Genomic DNA, 25,187 nt, shown 5'->3' with positions numbered 1-25,187 from the left:
CCAAAGTGCTGGGATTGCAGGCATGAGCCACCTCGCCTGGCCAATAGCTACCCATTCTTAAACAGAATGGGAAATTTGGCCAGGCACTCATGCCTGTAATCCCAGTACTTTGGGAGGCCGAGGGGGGTGGATCATTTGAGGTCAGGAGTTCAAGACCAGCCTGGCCAACATGGTGAAACCCTGTCTCTACAAAAAAAAAAAAAAAAAAAAAAAAAAAAAATGACCCGGGCTTGGTGATGTATGCCTGTAATCCCAGATACTAGGTAGGCTGAGGCCAGAGAATCACTTGAACCCTGGAGGTGGAGGTTGCAGTGAGCCAAGATCGTGCCCCTGCACTCTAGCCTGGGTAACAGACCGAAACTCCGTCTCGAAAAAAAGAATGGAAAATTTAGCTGCTTTTTCCCTCCTCCGTTCTTACCCTCAGTCCCATCCCCTTCAGGCTTTGGTGCTATTATCATATTTGACATTTTATTTGGGGGCTAGATTCATGCACATTTCATATCTAGTCATGGGTGGTATTGGATTACGCTATGCAAAATATTCCCAATAAATAGAATCAATTTCAAGCCACCAGAAATACATTAAACTTATGGAAACTTCCACCCCAAGGCCTGCTATGAATTTAAGTCTATGGTCTATGTGGTGCTAATTCCTAATAATTCCTAACTGCCTCTAAATTGTTTCAATTCTTAACATTGCTATATTTTCTTATTTCCTTAAGTTTTATTTTAACTTTTATTGTCCTGAAAGTTCTCATGATTTAATTAGCATATTTTCCATTCCTACCTTGGGATGTATGCTTCTAGAATAATGTATGCAGTTTTAGTTGCTGAACCTTAAGGAAATTGTTGAAAATATTCAGGAGCAGAGAGTTACAATAAAATGTTTGACGAAGGGCTACTGCTGAGTAGGGAACAACAAAAATGATTAGAGCTTTTGGGTTTGTGAAAGCAATGATTCAGAGGGCACATGGTTAAAGCTTTTAAAATCAAGGGGTAAAAATGAGGTGAATCTAATTGTAGTATCCTTACACTAACACTAGAAGATTTCTTGCAACTTTTAAGAAATAAATTGAGAAAAAAAAGCTTGAGTTTCGCAATAGGAAATTTCATTAGGTAACTTCTTTTGCCCCTCCGGATCTACTTTTTGTCCTTTTCTACCCTGCTCTGGTCCTAGTAGGCTGATCTACACTGACCACATCAACAAGCACCTTTGCCTTCTGGCTTAGTGATGGGCTTGGTGAGTGGGGTGGCGATGAGCAGCACTGTGGCAGGAAAGTGGAAAATGGAGGAAAGTAAGATCGGGGTATTTATTCCCCAGCTTCCTCCCCACCAGGGTGCCCAAGGTTGGCTGAGTTTGTCTACTGAAAGCTAGCACTTGTGTCACACAGTTCTCTCCATACGCTTTGTGAGTTCTGGTAAACATATCTTCTCCTTTCCATTTCAGAATTATGAGCAGTAATAGCCCCTCATTGTTGCAAATTCCAGATACTATATGCTATTGCTGATTTCTGCAAACCCTGCTCGGGCCTTGTAAACAGTGCCTTGACTACTCTCAATTGCCCACATAGAGTATGCCCTCTCTTTCCAGACCCATGCCGAACCCTGACTGATGTACTAATTAATGGACCAAGAGATCTCTGTAACTAAGAAATAATAAGCGTAGAAAATACAAATGTTTAAAAAGTGACCATGGATAAGACACTAGCCCTGACTTTGGGAAAGAGGTGAATATTAGACCATTTTGCGATTGTATTGTTGGGGCCAAGGAGCACCTGTTGGGCTGAATGGTTGGGTGGAAGTAGGCTTTTTCTTTTGAGAGAATGAATGTTCCCACTATCAGTCATCCTTGGAAGTGGATAATCCCCATGTGGGAAATAAACTAAAACTATGGACTGTAGAAGGAGGGACCTCCACCTGTCTCTGTATTAGGGATCTATTTCGTCCTGGACTTTGAGGTATGAAAAGGCAGGCTCATGCTGGAGTAAGCTGTGCCCAGGGAAGCTGCAACATCAAGCTTCTATTTTTGTCAGAGTGGCAACAGGGACAACAGCAGTTCAGAGAAGGAAACAACCAGCATATTTTGATAAGAAACGCCAGGTAAAGACCCCCTAGGCCCAAAAGGTATTACATCTTCATCCTAGCCCCACCAAAAAGCAGGAATCATTATCAGGATGTTTTCTTTGGACCAAAGGAAAAAGTTTATCTCTCCTGAGGCTGAAGTCAGGATAACAGTGGGCTTCAGTGGGTAGATATGAGAACATGACAGCAGAGCTCTCCTGAAGGTGAAAACAATGAGTTGAAAAAAATGAGAGAGGAAGCATGGGAGAGCTCTGTTTTAGACCAAATATAAGGTAGTACCAGTAAAGTTTCACATATAGTTGAAACCACTTTGAGAGAGGTGAATTTCCAGCAAGTGGGTTCATAGGAGAGAATACTGTAATATTTTTGGTATGAAATGGAAGGATACTTTCCATTGTTGTTATAGACTGGGAATCTGGGAATAAATGGGTTACAGAAATAGCTTCTAGGCCAAGTGCAGTGGCTCATACCTATAATCCCAGAACTTTGAGAGGCCGAGGTTGGAGGATCGCTTCAGCCCAGGAGTTCAAGATCAGCCTGGACAACATAGTGAGACCCCATCTATCTAAAAAACAAAACAAAACAAAGTTAGTTTGGTCTGGTGGTGTGCAAATGTCCTAGCTTCTTGGGAGGCTAAAGGGGGAAGATTCATTGAGCTCAGAAGGTCGAGGCTGCAGTGAGCTGTGATGGTGCCATTGTGCTCCAGCCTAGGTGACAGAGCAAGACACAGTTCTTAAAACGAACTGACAAACAAATAAAACAGAAATAGCTTCTAATGGATTAGGTAAACCCTATGTGTGGTAAATTGATAGTACTTTCCTGATGGGAGCTGAAACACATTCCTGACCTTTTGGATTGATACTGGAGAAACCGGGCCCTCCCACAAACTCCCTTGCTACTGCTGCTGGGATCAGAATGCAGGATTTGGTGAGTATGGCAACATTTAAGGATTTTTTTTTTTATTGAGGTTGTGCAATTCATTCTCCCTATATTAGAGAGAGGAATAGTTCTTGGGGCTTTCACAAGGTTGATGTGATGCTCTGATTTCTATTTTGGCGTAATGGGACTTAGAATCTCATTAGGGGCCAAACCAAGTCTCATTAGTCATATGAGCTTTGCACGTTTACCAAAAACTTGTTCTATGCTCTGGTGAGAAAAGGAAGGGCCCGGTGTGCCAGCTGAAAGGATATTGCCTGACAACTTCCACCATATAATGTGGGCTTGGGCTCAGCTCATGTGGGCAGTGAACCCAGGTGTCATCCAAAAATATTGCCGTGAGTTACCAATTTGCATCAGATGCATTTTCCAATATTTTTTGAAAATATTAAAAGTAGCAATATATTCAGTGTTTTGTAATAGCTCAAGGAGATAAATTACTGAAAGAGGAATATCAACTCCCATAGCAAGAATAATTTCTCCTGTCCTTGGAAAATGTTAATCAAACTTTAGAGATCTAACTAGCCTAATATCTTAAAGTGATAACCTGGGATAAGGAGAGATTGAGACTTAAGGTTTTAATATGAATTACTCTATGAACTACATCTTCCTGAATATGTTTGAAGCCTGCAGCGTCAGGCTTTCTCCTGTCTGCCACTACCAGTTATCTATAAGTGGGTTCAAAAATTCCACTTCAGGGACATTTTGTTTCTCCACAGGCATAATAATTACTCTCAGGAATTTGTGAGCCCTCCTCAAGGAGAAGTCTTTTTCTGTGTGAAGACAGTGAGACCCCCTGTAGTGTGTTCTCATTAATCTGTTTCTAAATAATCTGATCGAGGGTTCATCTGCCTAGACCCAAGTTGCCCTGCCTCCCTGTCCTCTTTTGACCTTTCTACTTAAACCTGATGTCATCTTCTCCAAGAGCATGTGACTCAGGCAGCATAATGTCAGGGATCAGGGCTGAACTATTATAGACACAGTGGATTAGCAGCCAAGGAGTGGTTCCTCTGACTTGGGCTAGCCAGGGTTCTCTGAGGATTCATTCTCTGGCAAAGCTGCCACTCAGACTGTAACAGCTTTGTAATTTTGAGGAGTAACTCTGAATTACAACATGGCAGGATCCACAATGGATGAGCTCATCTTCTGGGTGCACTATGTGGGCATATTATCTCAATTATACTGACTTGAACAAAACCTCCAAGAAAGAGTGAGGTCTTTGTTTCTAATGTTTCCATTTTGATCCTGTTACAGTTTTAATTCCATCACACACCTCCATTCCATACACACCCCTTTGGGTCCTTTCATTCTCAGAAAATCCTCCTCAGGTTCCAAGGGCTGTACCTCCCTTACCAAGACAAGTTCATTTTATGACCAGCACAGCTTTATCAAGCATAGAGGGATAGGAATGGTGAATTGTCTCCTACAGCCTTTCATTGGCACTGTAGGATGAGTATCATTCAGGGCTCCACTACATCTTCAATAGCAATGTCATATAAAAGGCAATGTCTATGGGAACGTTCTGAAAACTGAACATAAGGCATGAATTTTTAAAGTCCAGCCTATTTCTACAATAGGCAAATTAGATTAATCTTCATACCAATTTACCCATAACAGAGTAGCAGTTTCTGGAAAATAGGTAGATGTCTTTCTACATCATAATTAAATGGTAATTAATTTGCTAACATTAGTCAAACACCCAAAGGGTAGATACTTATGCTGACAAGAAGAAAGGGGCACAAACCTGACTTCTGCCAACTAGAATGTTTTTCAGGTTTTCCTTAGAATATACCTCATCAGAATTGGCTTCTTCATTTAAACCAATTCTCATCATTAGGTTTGAGGTTAATTATAGTAGGAACATAGCCAAAGGGCAATAGATTTGTGCTGATTAAAGTATCTCAGAGAAACAACATGGCAAAAACTTAAGTGGGCTTTGCGGCTAATTTGAGATTCATTCCCCTGATATTTATAGAGATTGTGGTTATTGTCATTGTTGTTGTTCCAAGTATATTTTGGTTCTGTCTGTTCAGGAGCAGAGGACAGTCAGCTAAAATATCTTCGCTGCGAACAACTATGTATCTTTTTTATTCTTTTTTTTTTTTTTTTTTGAGACGGAGTTTCATTCTTGTTGCCCAGGCTGGAGTGCAGTGGTGCCATCTTGGCTCACTGCAACCTCTGCCTCCCGGGTTCAAGTGATTCTTTTGCCTGAGCCTCCCGAGTAGCTGGGATTATAGGTACCCGCCACCATGCCCAGCTAGTTTTTAAAAATATTTTTAGTAGGGATGGGGTTTCACCATCTTGGCCAGCTGGCCAGGCTGGTCTCGAACTCCTGACCTCAGGTGATCCACCCGCCTTGTCCTCCCAAAGTGCTGGGATTACAGGCTTGAGCCACCGCGCCTGGCCTTCCTTTTATTCTTCAGAAAATCCTCCTCAGGTTCAGGGGACTATACCTCCCTTATAAGATAAGTTCATTTCATTAATGCTGTGGGTTTTCTCTTTCAAAAATAAATATAGAAAAATAGTTTGACAGTTCCTAAAAAGGTAAAACATAAAATTACCATACAACCCAGCAATTCCAGTCATAAGAACTGAAAACAGGTATTCAAATAAATACCAGCACTTTGGGAGGCCGAGGCGGGCAGATCACGAGGTCAGGAGGTCAATACCATCCTGGGTAACACAGTAAAACCCTGTCTCTACTAAAAATACAAAAAATTAGCCGGGCATGGTGGCACACACCTGTAGTCCCAGCTACTTGGGAGGCTGAGGCAGGAGAATCCCTTGAACCCAGGAGGCGGAGGTTGCAGTGAGCCAAGATTGCACCACTGCACTCCAGCCTGGGTGAGAGAGTGAGACTCCATCTCAAAACAAACAAACAAACAACAAATAAATAATAGTACAAAAATGTTCATAGCAGCACAATTCACAATAGTCAAAGGTGGCAACAACCCAGGTGTCCATCCATAGATGAATGAATAAACCAATTGTGATATATGTATACAATAGAATATTATTCAGTCATTAAAAAAGAATGCTGTGACATGGATGAACCTTGAAAATATTAGGCTAAGTGGAAAGAGGCCAGACACAAAGGTCACATATGGGATGATTCCATTTATATGAAATATCCCGAATAGGTAAATTCATAGAGATAGAAAGCAGATAGATGGTTTCTAGGGCCTTGTGGTAAGTGGGTATGGATTTTCTTTGTGGGGTGATAAAATATTTTGGAATTTGATATAGATGGTAGTTGCAAAATACTGTGAATATACTAAATGCCTCTGAGTTTTTCACCTTAAAATGGTTCATTTTATGTTATGCAAATTTTGCCCCAATAAAATAATTTGAAAATAAATGCAAAACAGCACTTTGTTCAATTCTCTGCATTAAGTATGATGCAACTCAGAATACCCTTTCAGCCTTAGGCAAGAGGACTATAAGCCATAGGTAGAGAAACAACTGTTTGTACCAATTCCTGACAATGAGAAGCTACTTTAGCTACCTGTAACATGCCAGCTTCATAAAGAGAAGCCTGACAGTTCACCAAAAAGAGAAACAATACCCAGTCCTCATATTTGTTGACAGCCATTTCAAAATAGAAGAGCCATTCTTTTCTCTGACAGCTACAGAGCTTGAGATTAAATTTTTTCATGCTTCACAAAAAATGTACTTTCAATAGAAAAATGATATATTTGTTTTTATGAAAAGAATCTTGCAATTAGTGATCTGTAGAAGAAAAATAGCCTATTTCTGCTCATACATTCCATTGCATTTAAATTTTTAATACAAAGATAAAGTCAAGAATTCTCTACTTCTCAGCATCAGGAGGTGTCAGGATTGCCATTCGTCATAAAATCAGAGAGGCAAGAACAATACTTAAGGTTTTGGGACCTAGACCCAGTGAGGGCTAGGGAAATAAAGGAAGAAAAGAAAGACATGGTATAGGAATTTAGTATTTGAGGGATGTCACATGAGGTCGAGGTTGGTGATCTTCTGTTCTTCCTTCCCAGAGGAAAGAGGAAATGTGCTTAACTGCAGAGGGGTTTCTATTTGGCATTAATGTGTTCTTGCTGCAAGAATTAAAAGACATCAAAATAAGACACTAAAGGAGAGTATAATGTTTCTTCAGGAGACATTTTTAAGACTCAGGTTAGTAAGCATTTCTTTGAGAAGCTGGTGGACTTGATGAGCTCTGAAGGGACAGTCCACTTCTCTGACTCTGGGAAAGCTGTAACAGATCAGGACAGAAAGGACAACTTTCTTTCTAGTAACTTAATAGACCTCTAGTAACTTAATAGACCTCTCTGCCTGTATCTAACATAATTAATTGCTTCATGATTACTTTCTTATTGTCCTAACCTTAGTGAGGACAAGGATCAAAGTCACTATTGCAGTAAGCTCCTCCCTACCCCAGCTAAGTTTTGCATTCTCTGGTTTAGTTCTTTTTTCTCACAAATCTATTTGATCATCTCTGTGGCACTTTTGTCATTATTTTAAACCGCTTTATTGTCCTCAGAAGTAATCTCTATGATGGGGGGGCCCAACTTTTGAAAGGAAGTGTAAGTGCTATTTGAATAAATATGCAAAAATAATAGATCGCATGAGTTGTCCACCCATTTTGTTTCTAGTTGCTATCATTTTATATAGGGTCACAGAAAAACCCTTGTTTGGAAGAGGTTGGGGTGTGCAGTGTGGGGCCGACGGGAGGACAAGGAGCAAGAAGGAGATGGTATTGATGCACTGCCCCATGAGGACTTTATTGGAAAATAAAAACTGGCCCTGGGGCCAGGAATTCCTCAAATTAAATATTAAAGACTGATCTGACCAGAACTCCTGTGCTACATTTATATTTTACTAATTAAAGGCCAAAGGATTGAGTGAGGCAAAGAAACAACAAATAGTTTACTTACTACTACACAGCCAATCAGTAGCAGAACTGACGTTAGGAGTACTTTATTACGAATTCAGTGCTACATGTACTGAACTAGGCTGCCCACATTTGGAAGCTCAGTTAATATAAAATAAATATATTATGAAGTGTCTCCTTTCAACCTTGTCCACTTCATCGGTATGACCTCTGGAGAGGCAGTGGTGGTTCCCATTCCTGAGGCAGCTCTCTTCCCTCCTTCTGTCTCCACTATATTCTGGAGTTCACCTGCCATGGCATTACTCACTGTTGCCACCTGACTCTTGGAAATGAAGAATGCATCTTTTTGTATTCTTGCTGTCCAGCATGCCAGTGCTTCCTCCACGAATTTGAAAGACATATTGGCTGACCTGATGCGTAAGAAGCAGGCCAGAATTAAGACCTTCAGGCAGCAACATGGCAAGATGGTGGCAGGCCAAATCACTGTGAACATGAAAAATGATGGCACAATAGGCACCAAGGACTGGTACATGAAATGTCAGTTCTTGATCCTGATGATAGTGTCTGTTTTTTTAAGGTCATGGTATCCCTGAATGCCAGAGGCTGCTGCCCAAAACTAAAGGTGGAGAAGAATTAAGGGCGGCAAAGATGTGTCAGATGAGCATTTAAGAGAATACATCTCGAACAAACTCAGGACAGGTTGTCCCAGGCTCTGGCCATGCAGTCTTCTAAGGAAGACTGATTCATGGTATACCTGTCAGTGAGAGTTTGCTCTGAAACACCTGCCTAGTGACCCCATGTTAAGCTGACTGCTCAACTATACAAGATTCTGTCCAAAATCCTCTTAGAGCAGGGCAAGGCCAAGAATCCTTGGCCCAATGTTGATGCCCACAGTTGGGTGTTGCTCCAGTACTGCGGTATGATGGAGACGAATTACTACATAGTACTATTTGGGGTGTCATAAGCAGTGGGTATACTGGCACAGCACATCTGAAGGCGAGCCCGAGGCCTCCCTCTAGAGAGGTCCAAGTCCATGAGCACAGATGATCTGATGAAGTTTGTGAATTCTAAGGGTAAAATTGAAGACTGTGGGGGAAACTGACTACCAGAAAGTAAGAAAGCTTAAAAAGAAAGTGTACTTTTTTTTTATTTTAGGAGGCCTTTGAAAACTTAAGATTAAATTGTATCTGAGGCACTGAAAATACATTTGAGGTAAAAATATACATAAAAACATTAAACAATGAATAGTGATCCCATATATATGATAAATATATGATATGATATATATGATATATATATGTCACATTTTCTTTCTCCAATCATCCATTGATGGACACTACTTAGGTTGATTCCATATCTTATTGTAAATATTGCTGCAATAAACATAAGGGTGCAAATATCTTTTTTATATAATGATTTCTTTTCTTTTGGGTAGATAGGCAGTAGTGAGATTGCTGGATCAAGGGGTAGTTCTATCTTTAGTTATTTGAGAAATCTCCATACTATTTTCCATAGGGGTTTTACTAATTTATGTTCTTACCAACAATGTATAAGTCTTCCATTTTCTCCACATCCTTGCCAACATCTGTTGTTTTTTAACATTTTATTAATAGCCATTCTGACTGATGTAAGATGGTATCTCGTGGTGTTAATTTGCATTTCTCTGATGATTAGTGATGTAGAGCATTTTTTCATGTTTGTTGGCTACTTGCATGTGTTCTTTTGAGAAATGTCTCTTCATGTCCTTTGCCCACTTTTTAATGGGGTTGTTTTTTTCCTTGTTGAGTTGTTTGAGTTCCTTGTAGATTCTATATATTAGCCATTTGTTGAATGCATTCTTTGCAAATATTTTCTCCCATTCTGTAGGTTGTCTGTTTACTTTATGGATCATTTCTTGTGCTTTGTAGAAGTCTGTAAACTTTCTAAAAGATGCTTCAAAAATGTACTTCAAAAAAATACAGAAAGGTTGAAAAACAAAAGATGAAAAAACTCAACTATGCTAGGTAAATACAAACCAAAAGAAGACTGGCTTATCAGTTACTGTTAGACAAAATAATATTTTTTTAAAAACAATTAATATATAAAAGGAGAAATCCACCAAGGAGATACATTAATCATAATTTTATGGGTACTTGCCAATATAGCCTTGAAATTTACAAACAAAAATGAACAGACTTAAAAGAAGATATGGAAAATTTAGTCAGAGTCTTGACAAGGAAACAGTTGTCAAGCTTAAGAGATTTAACTGAAGATAATGAATGTACTATTTACAGAGGTGTATAGGTTGAAGGAACAAGAGGGACTATGAGGGACCAAAGAACTAGCAAGAGTGGCATGACATTACTCCCTCAGGCATGACAGTACAAGAGGTGAGGACAGTATTACCGGAGCCAGAGAGAACTGGAAATGCGGAGGAGGGGCTACTTAGAATGAGTTATAGCCATAGAGGATGGCAGCCAGAACCCTGGGTGGTGCAGGGAGGGAATGTGGGACAGGGCAAGCGACAGTAGTGAGAGGTTAAATACCCTGACCTCTTTTTCTGTCTGCTCTCTGATTTGATAGTACCAAGCCCACCAACAAAACCTAACTGAAAATCAGAGGCAAAAGAGGCTGGTAGAGAAAGGCCAAGAATGGATCTGATGTACAAATGGAGAATAACTGGCAAAACAATCATGGTGAGAAATTTTAACATCACTTTGTCAGAAACTGATAGACAAAGTGATCAAAAATTAGGCAGATACAGAATATTTGTTCAATACAATTAACAAGTTTGATTTAATAGACGTGTGGTGGGTGGGCTGTGTGGAGAGAGTGAGAGACAACTTGTTCCCAAGAATGTATGTTCCCATACATTCTTTTTGAGCATATGAAATATTTCGGAGCATAATGAAATATTTATAAAAGTTTATAAATTATAAGGCTTATAATTTATAAAAGTTTATAAGTTATAAAAGTTTATAAAAGTTTACCATATACTAGGCTATAAGAAAATCAAATGCAGAAATTAACCTTAATTAGCCTTAGAAATTAGCCTTTCTGAGCGAAAAAAGCAAGATGTGGAATGTTACCTATGTTATACTAGTATTTATAGAGCAATCATCTATCTCTACTTATATATGCACAGAAAATACCTGGATACCCAAGAAACTATGAATAGTGGTTGCCTCTGGAGTAGATGGGTAATTGACCTTTTTCTTCTTTTTGGTATTCTGAATCTTTTATAATATTTGTGTCATTACTAAAGAACAAAAAATCCCAAGAAAACAACAAATAAAGCCCTAGTTTAAAAATTGCTAAATAGGTCTGGCGCAGTGGCTCATGCCTGTAATCCTAGCACTTTGGGAGGCTGAGGCGGGTGGATTGCCTGAGCTCAGAAGTTCGAGACCAGCCTGGGTACATGGCGAAACCCCATCTCTATAAGATACAAAAAAATTTAGCCAGGTATGGCGGTGTGCGCCTGTAGTCCCAGCTACTCGGGAGGCTGAGGCAGAAGAATTGCTTGATCCCGTGAGGCAGAGGTTGCGGCGAGCCGAGATTGCGCCACTGCACTCCAGCCTGGGTGACAGAGCAAGACTCTACCTCAAAAAAACAAAACAAAACAAAACAAAACAACAACAACAAAAAAGTACTATCCTCAATTAAAAAAAATCAATTCTCAAGGCAGACTCCTTAGCTAGTTTTGTAGCATGATTAAGAGCTGCCATGGCTTACCCGGTGCTCTGCCAAATTTTCACTTACCCTCCCCATTGATTTTTTTCCTACATAGAAAATAACATTATTAAGTCTAATGTGTCTCTTTCCATTGACCCCTAGGTTGAGGTGATATCTGAAAAAATAAAAGCTGAACTTCTGAACACAAACAACATTCCTGTGATCTCTGCATATACATACTGTCTTGTTCTTTGGGAATTTCTGCTAGGGATGGCAGTCACTCCCATGGCAGTTAAACAGAAACAATACAGAGGAAAAATAAAATCATCAGAACAAAGAACTAAATATTAACACAGCCCACTGAAATGAATGTCAAGAATGGAGTATCTAAATTACCTTGTACATTTTTAAGCCAAGTTCCCCCAGTCAGAAACAGCTAGCAGTTCTCTGAGTATGCTGCCATACCTGACAGATAGTCATTAACCTGGAGCCTGAAATGTCAATAGCAAAGTAATATCTCATCTGACATTTCAAGTGTTAATAGGGACATTTGAACAGAAAACCCTGAAGCAAACAACAGTTCTTTAATAGGCTTCCTTATACAAGGCAGAAACTACCTTGACAATTTTTGTTTTCACAATTCAAACACTGATTTAGATACATGAGTCAAGGAAAATTGGCATGACTGCATAAATGGGGCTGTCATTCAATTGCTTGATTTATTTGTTTGCAAATCTACAAAATGACAGTGAGCATTCTTGATCTGTCCACTTCAGAGTGGTGTCATGAGGGGAGGTGCTCTGGCTGTTGTATATGCCAGCTAATGGAAATCATTCTTGACAACTTCCCATAACCAACCAGACAGCAATCTTGTCAACTCTATCTCCTGTGTTATCTCTGGAACTTGTCTATTATGCCCCAAGCCTGATGCCCCAACTGCCACACAGACCACCATCTTTCCCACTTGGACCACTGTAATAGCCTCTTCCTCCCTGTACCCCTCTTACCCCTTCTAATCTCACTCCACAGAGCAGTCAGAGTGTCTTTTTTAAAAAAAAATAAATAAATTTTTAAAATCTCATAACCAGTAACTTTCTCATTCTCCTGGCTCCAGCTATAACGGCCTTTCCATTTTTTGGCCTTGCCACTCTTTTTCCTATTTCTGGGCCTTCCAGCAAGCCATTCCCTCTACTTAGAATGCTCCCTTTTTCTCACCCTCATATTTGGCTAATTCCTGCTTACTCTTCAGATTTCAAAGTATATGTCACTTCTTCATAGTCACCATCCAGTGTCTCTCTGCCCTTTTCCCTGGTCAGATTCTGCTATTATAAGCTCTTTTAGAATCTTATAATTTCTTTGTAGAAATTATCATAATGCATCTAAAGAATTCTCCCAGAACAGAATCTCCATGTTGGAGCTCATCAGTGGCTGCCTAACCCCTCACACAATGCTTTGCACATAGTTGGCATTCTACAGATAGTTGTTGAATTATGGACAAATGAATATATATTAATGTCAGTTTGGACAGTACTCAAGTTTACCTATCCCCCAACAACTTAAACTGCTGATGAGTGACACCTCTGGCCCCACCCAATGCTGGTTTGCAGCACCACTGAGATCTTAGCACATCTCCAAGAAAGCTGAGGCAACATGGATTATAAATCCTTATTAAATGACATTCTCATTTTGAAAATTTGGCAAAGTTAAAAAAAAAAAGGAGAAGGAAAATTTCCCATAACTTCGACATCCAGGACACTGACTTCTGATAAATTTGTGTGGTATTACACAACTCTTGAAAAATCTGTACAGAGGGGCAACTCATCTTGAACTCTGGCTCTGGGCCTGGAAGAACTGCTTTCATACCCATTTCAGATTTGCTACCTAAGATTCAATTTGAAATTTTTTCATCTTTAACTAACAATCTACACATCTAGCATATAGCTATGTCCTGCCCAATTTGAGCAGTTTCTATGAGAGATAATTTATAAACCAAAACATGCAGAATGCTGAGTAATAAAGGAAAATGCCTGAATGATAAATATCTAGTTTGATGTAGATACATAGTTGTTCATTGCTGTGCTGCAATTCTTACCCATAAATATATCTACCTTTAACAACAGAACAAAAATGGGCTAAAAGTACCACATTTCATCTATGTCCTAAATTTCCATTAAATTAATAGACTTAAAAAATGGTCTTCAGCCTTTTTTTTTTCATCTTCTAAACTACTGAAGGGCAAAAAATGCAATCTTTGAAAGAATTTCATCAATACTTACACTGTTGATCACATTTTCTGAGGAACCTACTTTCCAGTTCTCCTGCTTCTACGGATTTTGCTAGTCATTGAGCCTGACTTAAATAGTCATATCTTTAAAAAAAATCACAATTCCTCTCTGACAGATTTAGCTTCAAAATATCACTAATAAAATCACACCAATGCTTATGGGAGCATCAGAGACAAATATAAAATTTCAGGATATAAAACCTGGGTATCTGCAAAGATTTAAAAGACAAGTATGGGGCATCATAAAGCAAAATTTAAGAGTGGGTCAAACCTTTTAACAGCAGCATGAGGAAACCCAAATGGAAAAGTGGGCAACAAAGTTTAAAACTCTACTAGCAAGCAATTTAGAAAGCTCTGAAACTGTAACTAGTAACACTAGCCTCTCTTGTTTAAATAACTCATTGAGAGGTTTGTCACTGAACTGTTATCCTGAAAAGCCCACCTCTGCCAGCACATGTGGGCATGTGAACAACTCTTGAAAAATCTGTTTGTACAGAGGGGCAACTCATATTTGCTTCTTGAATTCTGGCTCTGAGCCTGGAAGAACTGCTTTCATATCCATTCTCCTACGGGATTTTTAAAAATAATAACCTGTGACATCTTTTTACTTGGCAAGCAAATGGCTTCTACCTTGAAAGCAGCCAGTTTTTTTTCTTTCTAACTTTTATTTTAGGTTCAGAGGGGACACGTGCAGGTTTGTTACCTGGGGAAATTGTTTGTCACAAGGTTTTTGTTTATAGATTATTTCTTTACTCAGGTAATGAGCACAGTACTCGATAGATAGTTTTTTGATGTTCAGCCTCCTCCCACCCTTCCACCCTCCAGCAGGCTGCCATGTCTATTGTTCCCTTAGTGTCCATGTGTACTCAATGTAGCTCCCACTTATAAGTGTGAACATGTGGTATTTGGTTTTCTGTTTCTGCATTAATTTGCTTAGGATAATGGCCTACAGTTGCATCCATGTTGCTGCAAAGGACATAGTTTCATTCTTTTTTATGGCTGTATAGTATTCCATGGTGTATATGTACCACATTTTCTTTATCCAGTCCAACATTGATGGGCATTTAGGTTGATTCCATGTCTTTGCTATTGTGAATAGTGCTGCAATGAATATATACATGCATGTATCTTTACAGTAGAATGATTTATATTCCTTTGGGTATATACCTAGCAGTGGGATTGCTGAGTCAAATGGTAGCTCTGTTTTAGGTTCTTTGAGAAAACTCCAAACTGCTGTCCACAGTGGCTGAACTAATTTACACTCCCACCAACAGTATGTAGGTGTTAACTTTTCTCCACAACCTTGCCAGCATCTGTTATTTTTTTGACTTTTTAATAATAACCATTCTGACTGGTATGAGATGGTATCTCATTGTGGTTTTGATTTAAATTTCTCTGATGATTGGTGATGTTGAGCATTTTTTTCATATGCTTGTTGGCTGCGTGTATGCCTTCTTTTGAGAAGTGTCCATTCATGTCGTTTGCTAATTTTAATGGGTTTTCTTTTGTTTGTTAATTTTTTAAGTTCCTTATAGATTCTGGATATTAGACCTTTGCTGGATGCACAGTTTGCAAATATTTTCTCCCATTCTGTAAACTGTCTGCTTACTCCATTGATAGTATCTCTTGCTGTGCAGAAGCTCTTTAGTTTAATTAAGTCCCACTTGTCAATTTTTGCTTTTGTTGCAATTGCTTTTGGAGGCTTCATCATGAAATATTTGCCAGGGTATATGTCCAGAATAGTATTAATATTTCCTAGGTTTTCTTCTAGGGTTTTTATACTTTTATGTTTTACATTTAAGTCTTCAATACATCTTGAGTTGATTTTTGTATATGGTGAAAGGAAGTGGTCCAGTTTCAATCTTCCACGTATGGCTAGCCAGTTATGACAGCAACATTTATTGAATAGGGAGTCCTTTTCCTGTTGCTTGTTTTTGTTGAACTTGTTGAAGATTAGACAGTTGTAAGTGGGCGGCTTTATTTCTGGGTTCTCTAACTTGTTCCATTCATCTATATGACTGTTTTTGTACCATATCATGCTGTTTGGGTTACTGTAGCCCTGTACTGTAGTTTGAGGTCAGGTAGTGTGATGCTTCTGGCTTTGTTCTTTTTGCTTAGGATTGCCTTTGGCTATTCTTTTTTCATTCCGTATGAATTTTAGAATAGTTATTCCTAGTTCTGTAAAAAGTGTCATCAGTAGTTTGATAGGAACAGTATTGCATCTGTAAACTGCTTTGGGCAGTGTGGCCATTTTAACACTATTGATTCTTACTATCCATGATAATGGAATGTTCTTCCACTTCTTTGTGTTGTCTCTAATTTCTTTCAGCAGTGTTTTGTAATTCTCATTGTAGAGATCTTTCATCTCCCTGGTTAGCTATATGTATTCCTAGGCATTTTATTCCTTTTGTGTGGCTATGGTGAATGGGATTGAGTTCTTGATTTGGCTCTCAGCTTGAATGTTATTGATGCACAGAAATACTATTGATTTTTGTATACTTATTTTATGTCCTAAAACAGCTGAAGTTGTTTATCAGATCTAGGAAAGTCTGGGCAGAAACTATGGCATTTTCTAGGTACAGAAGCACACTGTCTGCAAAGAGATAAGTTTGACTTCTCTTCCTATTTCGATATCTTTGATTTCTTTCTCTTGCCTGATTGCTCTAGCTAACACTTCCAGTAAGTACTATGTTGAATAGGAGTGGTGAGAATGGGCATCCTTGTTTTGTTGTGGCTCTCAAGGAGGATGCTTTCAGCTTTTGCCCATTCAGTATGATGTGGGCTGTGGGTTTGTCAAAGATGGTTCTTACTATTTTGAGGTACGTTCTTTTGATGCCTAGTTTGTTGAGGGTTTTTAACATAAAGGAATGTTGAATTTTATTGAAAGCCTTTTCTGAGTCTACTGAGATAATCATGTAGTTTTTGTTTTTAGCTCTGTCCATGTATTGAATCACATTTAGTGATTTGCATGTGTTGAAACAACCTTGCATCCCAGGAATAAAGCCTACTTGATCGTATTGGATTAGCATTTTCATGTCCTCCTGGATTCAGTTTGCTGGTATTTTGTTGAGGAGTTTTACATCTATGCTCATCAGGGATATTGGCCTGAATTTTTCTTTATTTGTTTGTTATGTCTCTGCCAGGCTTTGGTATCAGCATGATGTTGGCCTCATAGAATGAGTTGGATAGGAGTCCCTTCTCCTCTATTTTTCTGAATAGTTTCAGTGGTATTTGTGCCAACTCTTATTTATATGTCTGGTAGAATTCAGCTGTGAATCTGTCTGATCCATGGCTTTTCCTGGTTGGTAGGCTTTTCATTACTGATTCAATTTCAGAACTCATTGTTGGTCTGTTCAGAGTTTCAATTTTTTCCTAGTTCAGTCTTGGGAAGTTGTATATTTCTAGGAAATTATGCATTTCTTCTAGGTTTTCTAGTTTGTGTGTGTAGAGGTGCTCATAATAGTGGCACTGTCCCCTTTGTCATTGCTGATTGTGTTTTTTTGGATCTTCTCTCTTTTTTCCTTTATTAGTCTAGCTAGCAGTCTATCAATCTTATTTTTTGAAAGTAAGCAATTTAAAGAAGCTAAAGCTAAAAGATCTTCCCCCTCAGTACTACAAATTTCAGAAAATAATAATGCAGACATGGTATTGTTTATCAATAGGTCATAATGAAATACTACCTCCAGGAGAATATCTGAAGACAAAATTAATGTATCTTCTAACAACTAACTATGCACAGAGATATAAGTAGCATAATAAGGCAATTAAAAGAAAAAAGAAGTTAGAGGAAGATTGTTTAATACAAGCAGTAGCATTATATTTTTTGGAAACTAGCAGGAAAAGTTGCTCCTGACCTACTAAGTGTAAGTGAACAAAAACGGTCTTTCAGAAACTGGACCCACATCTGAAGCTGTATGGCTCCTATTCAAAGGAGCTTACTTGGCCAAACACCAGGACCTGGACGAGGGTGAGAGAAGTGAGGAGCCTGGGCTCAAACTTTGAGTAGGTGCTCACTTTCAAGGCTGACATTGCACTTGTATGATCCTGAGAGTGAAGGGGCCTCCTTAAATTCTGACCACTAGGCTGGCTGGCATCTTAATCACCTCACCCTTGTCCTGTGAAAATGCTTTTTGACAAATGTGATACTTTTTAAAAGTAATGTCATATACTAAATTTTATTTACATCTTATGATAACCCTAGGAAGTAAATATATAATTATCCTCATTGTACAGATGAGGAGACTGAGGATCAAGGTTAAGTGATAACTTGCAGTTATCCCACTGCAAGTTGAATAGCATGACTTGAACATGGGCTTTGTGACTTTAGTGTTGGCATCCTTCCACTCAGTGCTCCATTCCCATGCCATCACGGACTGCTTCTCTCTGAGTTCCACAGGGGTTCCTTCCAGCAGGCATCAAGGAAATTTTCAATATACAGTCTCATGAACATGAACTGAAAATATTTGGGAAGTTAAAATAAACTCATTCTTCATCTAACTATTCATCCAATCGCTATTTAGGACCAGCACTAAGAGTTACGTATTTCTAACAAAAAGAATCCTTGATTCATATTTTCTAAGAACATACACTGACACTTTTAATGGCTTTTGACCAAGAGTTAATTATGCCCCTCAAAGAGGCCACTCCACGTTATCCACACTCATGATATTCTCTTCCGTATGAAGGTCCAAGTAAATATCAATCAATCACAGTGCCATGTGTCACTAAATAAAATTATTCCTGAAAAAAATATTTTCTACATCAAACACTGACTTGGAGATAATATGATTCAGTATTTTTTAACCCAGTGTTGTCACAAAAGGAAACATAGGATTCTGATTATACATTAATGATTTTATTAAAATTATGTTAATAGATGCTGTATTAAATCTGATCTAAAAATTTTTTAACCTAAAACCATTTTGTAATACACCACAAAAAATGATAAAAAAAAAATTTTAATTCCTAAGAAGTGGAGTTGTTCTGTGGAAAGGAGTTTTGGAGTAAAAATAAATGAATAACAGAATAGGCGGTGGTGGGGGTTGCAGATTCAGTTTGTATTTTTCAGGAAACACATAGCCCCAGTTAGGAGAAGTAGCCTGTTGAAGGTCATCCAGTTAGTGGCAGGGCCAGGACCCACATCTCCTAACCCCCAATTCAAAGCGCTTCCTCTGAACCCTGCTGCCTCCTGATAGCACATCAGGTGATTTCACCTTCATGCCAAAACAAAGCAAAACAAAACAAAAAAACCCAGAAATATTGCACAACTCAATTTTCTATTTTCTTATTTAACATGTGGAATAACTTTCATCTATAGTTTAAGGCTACTCTCTCCCCCAGACTAAAGGGATACAGCAGTTTTAACCAAATTTCTGCACACTAGTTATGTTTCCTATGCTGCTTTATGTAGTGAAAAAAAAATACAGTCAAAAATAAGGATCACAAAGAGGAATTAGGTTGTTTGTTTTTCCTGTGCCTGACACATGCTCCTGTATTATTTTCTTATAATGCTGAAATTCATCAAATATAGTCCATGCTCATTTTTCTACTTGGTGCTTCATTGGCTGGCATTTATTTACGCATAGTGAGAATGGGAGAAAGAGCCATTCCCCAGGCAGGGGCATAAGTAGCTCAGTGTTTGTTGTAAGGGAGGGAAAGAGTAGTTTCAGATACTAGGAGACAAGTAGAAAAAGAGTAAGTGTGAACATGGACACTTATACACAGGCATGTGTGTAATTCCAAGCGACATTTGTATGCATTATCTCATGCAATCTTCACAAGGACCTTAGGAAGTAGGTACTATTGTTATTCTCATTTTTTTTTTTTACATGAGGAATTTGACTTACAAAGTGACTGACCCAAGATCACACAGCTACTATGTGACAGAACCAGGATCTGAACTGAGGCTATCTGACTCCAAAAACCCACAGGGAGGAAAATTTTCTCCCTTCGGTTTCTGGAGGTTGATTTGCTACCCCTCGCTATCAAAATAGAAAGGAGTGCAAATGGTCAGGCCTTTATCAGGGACAAGTAATCTCTTAATGACTGAAGTTCTCTAGTAATACTGTCTTCTTCTTTTGTTTTTTTTGAGACGGAGTCTCGCTCTGTTGCCCAGGCTGGAGTGCAACAGCGTAATCTCAGATCACTGCAACCTCCGCCTCCCGCGTTCAAGTGATTCTCCTGCCTTAGCCTCCCGAGTAGCTGGGATTACAGGTGCCCACCACCATACCTCGCTAATTTTTTTATTTTACTGTCTTCTTTAGGGCATCCCCAGGAGATATGACATGATCACCGTGGTAAGGCAAAGTTCAATTCAAGAGCAAGAAAAGGTACTGAGAAAAGAGAAAAGAAAGAATGGGCACTAGTAGGAGAGTATCATTAAAAGAGTGAAAAGATAATGATTTACTAGTAGGAATTACAGCCAAAAAATAAGCAGTGATTAAATGTTGATGTCCTCACTGCTGAGTTCCAATCTTTAGAAAGTTGGCTGGACTCACCTTTTGCTGTTATTTTCAATGATATATGGGAGAGAAAGGTAAAATAGCCAAGTACATGAAAAAAAAAATACAAGCACTATCTTAAAAGACAAGAATGAGGCTGGGTACGGTGGCTCACGCCTGTAATCCCAGCACTTTGGGAGGCCGAGGCGGGCGGATCACGAGGTCAGGAGATCGAGACAATCCTGGCAAACATGGTGAAACCCTGTCTCTACTAAAAATACAAAAGTTAGCTGGGTGTGGTGGCACGTGCCTGTAGTTCCAGCTACTTGGGAGGCTGAGGCAGGAGAATCACTTGAACCCGGGAGGCGGAGGTTGCAGTGAGCTGAGATTGCGACACTGCACCCCTGCATGGCAACAGAGTGAGACTCCATCTCAAAAAAAAAAAAAAAAAAAAAAAAGACAAGAATGAGACTGTTTATAAACTGTTGGGGTTTTTTTGTTTTATTAACTGATAGTAGTGCAGTTTTAAAAATTGAGGTAAAATTCACATAACATTAATTAACCTATTAACCATAATGTACAATTCAGTGACACTTAGTATATATTCACTATGTTGTGCAACTTATCACCTCTAACTACTCCCAAGAAATTTTCATCACCCCACAAGGCAACCCTGTACCCATAACAATGCAGTCTGAAGAAATACTATTAGGAAAGTTGGCAAAATGGAGGAAAGTAAGATACTAAGATCCAGTGGTATGGCAATAAGTGAGAAGTAGCTAACGGATTAATATAAAAATAAATATTTTAAAAATCATATTTAACAAATTTTTGCTGGAACATTATAATGTGCAATGTACTGTGCAGAGTGTTGGATACTGTGGTTGGAGGGAGGATAGGGAAGGTAGCAAATATGAATGCAATCTGATTTTAGTCTTCAAAAGAGCTTGTAATCTCAAGATGAATTCAGACATGTCATCAATGGTACAAGGTAAGCAAGAGACAAGGGACTGGATAGAGAAAGGATAAGATACCAAAGGAAGGTGATAAGAAGTATATTTGTTCTGTTTAGATTAAGCAAAGTCTAGTGCTTGAGCCAATGATGATTTTCTCTTTAAGACTATGAAAAGCAGATGCCAGACAAACTGCTAAAATCAAGGCAAATGTTACATGGGCACATGAAGTGAATCCCCACTCCCTAGGAATAAATGAGGAAAGAGGGGAGATAGTTAAGGCTCCATGTGACTATTGGTCTTTATGGTTTTATGGTGTGTAGACACTCTTACAATAAAGTACAAGCCAAATCCAAGACACAGATGGGGGAAAATGAAAAGAGGGTGCTATGCAATCATAGCTTTCAAGGCATCATTTGTGCATTTAAGACATATAAAGAATGAGCAACATGAGCTGTTATGGATGCCAACAAAATTAAAATGGGACATAAGAGTACCATAGCATTGATGCTATAAAGACTAGGCTTATGCCCCAAGATGGAAGAAAATGCAACTGCTGGAGACTAAGCTTCAAATTCCACCCTGGCCAAGATGAAATGGCAAATCATGCTACAAAGAAAGGTGATTTGTAAATATAGAAGAGGGGTATCTTTCCATAAGATAAAATGCAGAAGATCATCAATGGAATGTAAATATTGAGGACCTAAAAACTATAATAAGAAATTATCAAAGTACTCTTAAAGGAGATATATACTTATTAGAGAATAAATAATAAACCTGAGTACTACATAAAAATAACATATAGGAGTCTACAAGAAATAAAGGAATAAGTATAACCAGTTTATAGTAAATATAAAACAGAAATATCTTACAAAATGTTTTATTTATTTAAGAAATGATGGTTCTACAATAAAAATATTCGATAGGGGCAGCAAATACCATTGCATGGGATATGACATTATTTTTGGAGTCACTCAACCAAGATTAAGGGGAAGAAAGAAGTGAATTACAGTTTTGAAGAAAAAGCTTATTGATCTTATTCAGGGGAAGGGTGAATGATGAAGAGTAAATCACTGAAACTTGAAAATAAAGACTCAGGAGGCAGAAACATGAAGAACTACAGATATGTAAAAAGTCAGGAGAATTGGACATATATGCACAGTACTGGAGAACTGGGCAAAATGTATTAGAAGAAAGAGGAGAGTGAAACAAAAGTGTCAGCAAAGACAGCAAAGAGAAACCCATTACATTTATAAGAAATAAAACTTTTCTGTTTTGATGAACAACTATAAATGGGTATAAAATATAAGTATGTTTGGAAAGAAAACATTTGAGAACCATATGAGTTAGTGGGAGTGAAAGTTCTTTAAAAATTACAAGCTAATATACAAATAAATGATTTTATCTCACTGGAGCATAGCAGTGATGGGCTTTCACACAGTCCAGGCAAGGAGGGCAGAAGCATTTAGCTGGTCCTGCTCGGTTACCATAAAACACAGTGACCAGCAAGGGCAAGTGTGTTGAAGACTGGGATTGCCAACGACTGTCTTCTCTGTACTTGTCAGTGCTGGCTGGAAGAAAACCTCTGGACAATCTTCTTCTTGTGCAGAATCTTCAATTTGTATTTTTTTTTAAATTGGGATATAATTCACCTACCATAATATTCACCCCTTGAAAGTGTACAATTCAGTGGCTCTTAGTATATTCACAAAATTGTGCAACCATCACCACTATCTCATTCTAAACATTTTCATCACCATAAAAAAAACCTCTAAACCCATAAGTAGCCCCTCATTTCCCCCTCTTCCCAGCGTCTGGCAACCAAGAATCTACTTTGTCTCTATGAATGTGCTTATTCTAGAAATATCACATGAATAGAATCACACAATATGTAACCTTTTGTGTTTGGTTTCTTTCACTTAGTGTTTTTAATGTCCATCCATGTTGTAGCAGGTATGAGTACTCAGTCCATTTTATGGCAAAACAATATTCCATTGTATAGATAAACTACATTTTGTTATCCATTCACCAGTTGATGAACATTTTCAGTTTTTTTAAATTTCCTTTAATTTTTTTCTAGTGTGCAGATATTTGGAAATTATTCTTACATTCAGCTAGACAAATTCCAATTATGTGATATAAGGTTCTTAAGATTAATTTTAAGATAAAGAATTTGTATAAAAATTGGCAAACATCACAAAAGGCCTAGAAATTAATAAAGTGGCTTTATGTATGTATTTACATATATAACCACTTTATTATATATACATATATATGCATATAATGTCTATATAATGAGATCTTGTGACCAGTTATCTACATCTAACTTTCCCTATTTAGGTACACATTTTCCATCGAATGGCTGCTCTTTGCCAAAAAAATAAATTAATTAATTAAAAGGCCATGACTTTTCTCAGTGCCCTACATGAAACAATACCTCGAGTAAATCTTCACTTCACTGGATTAAAACTTGTATGTTCCATCTACAGAGTTAGTGTTGATCTTCCTCAGAGTTGCATCAGCTTTAACAAACATTTGAACATCACAGTATGCAAACAAATGTGAACCTAAACCATTGTTGAAAGCTGACCATGGCAAAATGCATGAAAGAAAGGAGCTGGATAAAAATTACTTGCTAAACCTGCAGTTTAAGTTATTGCACCTTTTTATTTTTTTTCTTAATTTTCCTCACTGAAACCAAACATAGGCTGAGAAATTTTAAGTTGCAGAAGGATAGATAGATGGAGATAGATAGACAGACAGACAGACAGACAGACAGATAGATAGATGATAGACAGATGAAGAAATTTCCCACTTAAAAAATATGCCCTGTGAGTGGTTCTAATTTAGTTGAAGGAGTTTGGGTAAGTTCAGATTTCCATGGTAACTCTGATATCATTTATTCATTAAGCAAACATTTATAGAAGAATTACTTACTATGTGCCAGGTATCTTGAGGGCTACAAATACAGAACAATATTGCTTCTGACCTCATGAAAATGAGTATCTAGTGAGGAAAATAAGATATGAATACAAATATCTATAATATAGAGTGGAAGTGATAGCTCCTATGATAGAGATGCAGATAAATTGTTACAGGAGTTCAGAAAAATTATAGGTCCCTTGCAGTTAAGAGAGACCAAGAAAAGCTGGGCAGGCAGAGAAGGTGATATCAGAACCGTGGCCTTAAACTGTAAGGAGAGGTAGAATCTGAACAGGTAGAAACAGGGAGCAAGAACCGGTGGGACAAAGGGACAAAATCAGAGCATTTCTGGGCATGTGAAGGAAGAACAGGAAGCTCAGAAGACTGTGGGACAAGGAGCAATGGGCCACAGGATGGGAAACAGGGTTGAGTCAGACAGTGCAAGGTCTTGGATGCCATGAGAAAGAGTTCATATTTTATATTGTAGCCAACAGAGAGCTATTAAGGTTTTTGAGCAGGGAAGTAATAGGGAAGAGCTGTATGTGGGAAAGATTAACTTGTAATCCAAGTATAAAATCATGTAAAAAGGGTCGGAAGAAGGGGCCCAAAGTGGGAAAACCAGTTAGGAGTCTATTACCATGGTCCAAAAGAGAGAGACACCGTCAGACTAGAGGCATGGAAGAAAGAAATATTATGAAATCAGAATCGAATAAATGTTTCATATTCTTGTTGTTAATTGTGTTCCAGAAAGCTAAATTCTATTAAGTTAATATAGAAACAAGCTTTGATTGACTGGTGACAATATCAGGCACCTGTACCCAAAGATACACAGAAAATAACCCTAGCTCTCTGTTAAAAAAGAAACTTATAATACCAATGGTTTTCGAGAGTCCTTTCCAGTTAAATTTTTCTTTTTGAAATACTTAATCCATCATTAAGATTCTCCAGGGAGAGTTCTCATAATCCAGAGGTTAAGGATTGCAGAATTCTAGACACTGAAGTCTAGGCCAGTTTCCCCACCTCCAATTTTACTGACAGTGAAACTGAACA

At 38.3% G+C, this 25,187-nt stretch overlaps 1 protein-coding gene across 2 annotated transcripts in view; it reads right to left on the bottom strand.

Annotated features, from left to right (window-relative positions):
* WDPCP (WD repeat containing planar cell polarity effector) overlaps positions 1 to 25,187 on the bottom strand; it is a 729,520-nt gene that overhangs the window by 601,836 nt on the left and 102,497 nt on the right. For both annotated transcript variants that reach the window (XM_054678456.2, XM_063789783.1), the window contains exon 2: positions 2,552 to 2,646. The gene's annotated coding sequence lies outside the window, so the exon portion shown is untranslated. The remainder of the gene's footprint in view (positions 1 to 2,551; positions 2,647 to 25,187) is intronic.

Source organism: Pan troglodytes, chromosome 12, assembly GCF_028858775.2.
Source record: "Pan troglodytes isolate AG18354 chromosome 12, NHGRI_mPanTro3-v2.0_pri, whole genome shotgun sequence".
Taxonomy (NCBI): Eukaryota; Metazoa; Chordata; class Mammalia; order Primates; family Hominidae; genus Pan; species Pan troglodytes.
The sequence above is the reverse complement of the archived record's forward strand: the minus strand, read 5'-3'. Positions and strand labels throughout refer to the sequence as shown.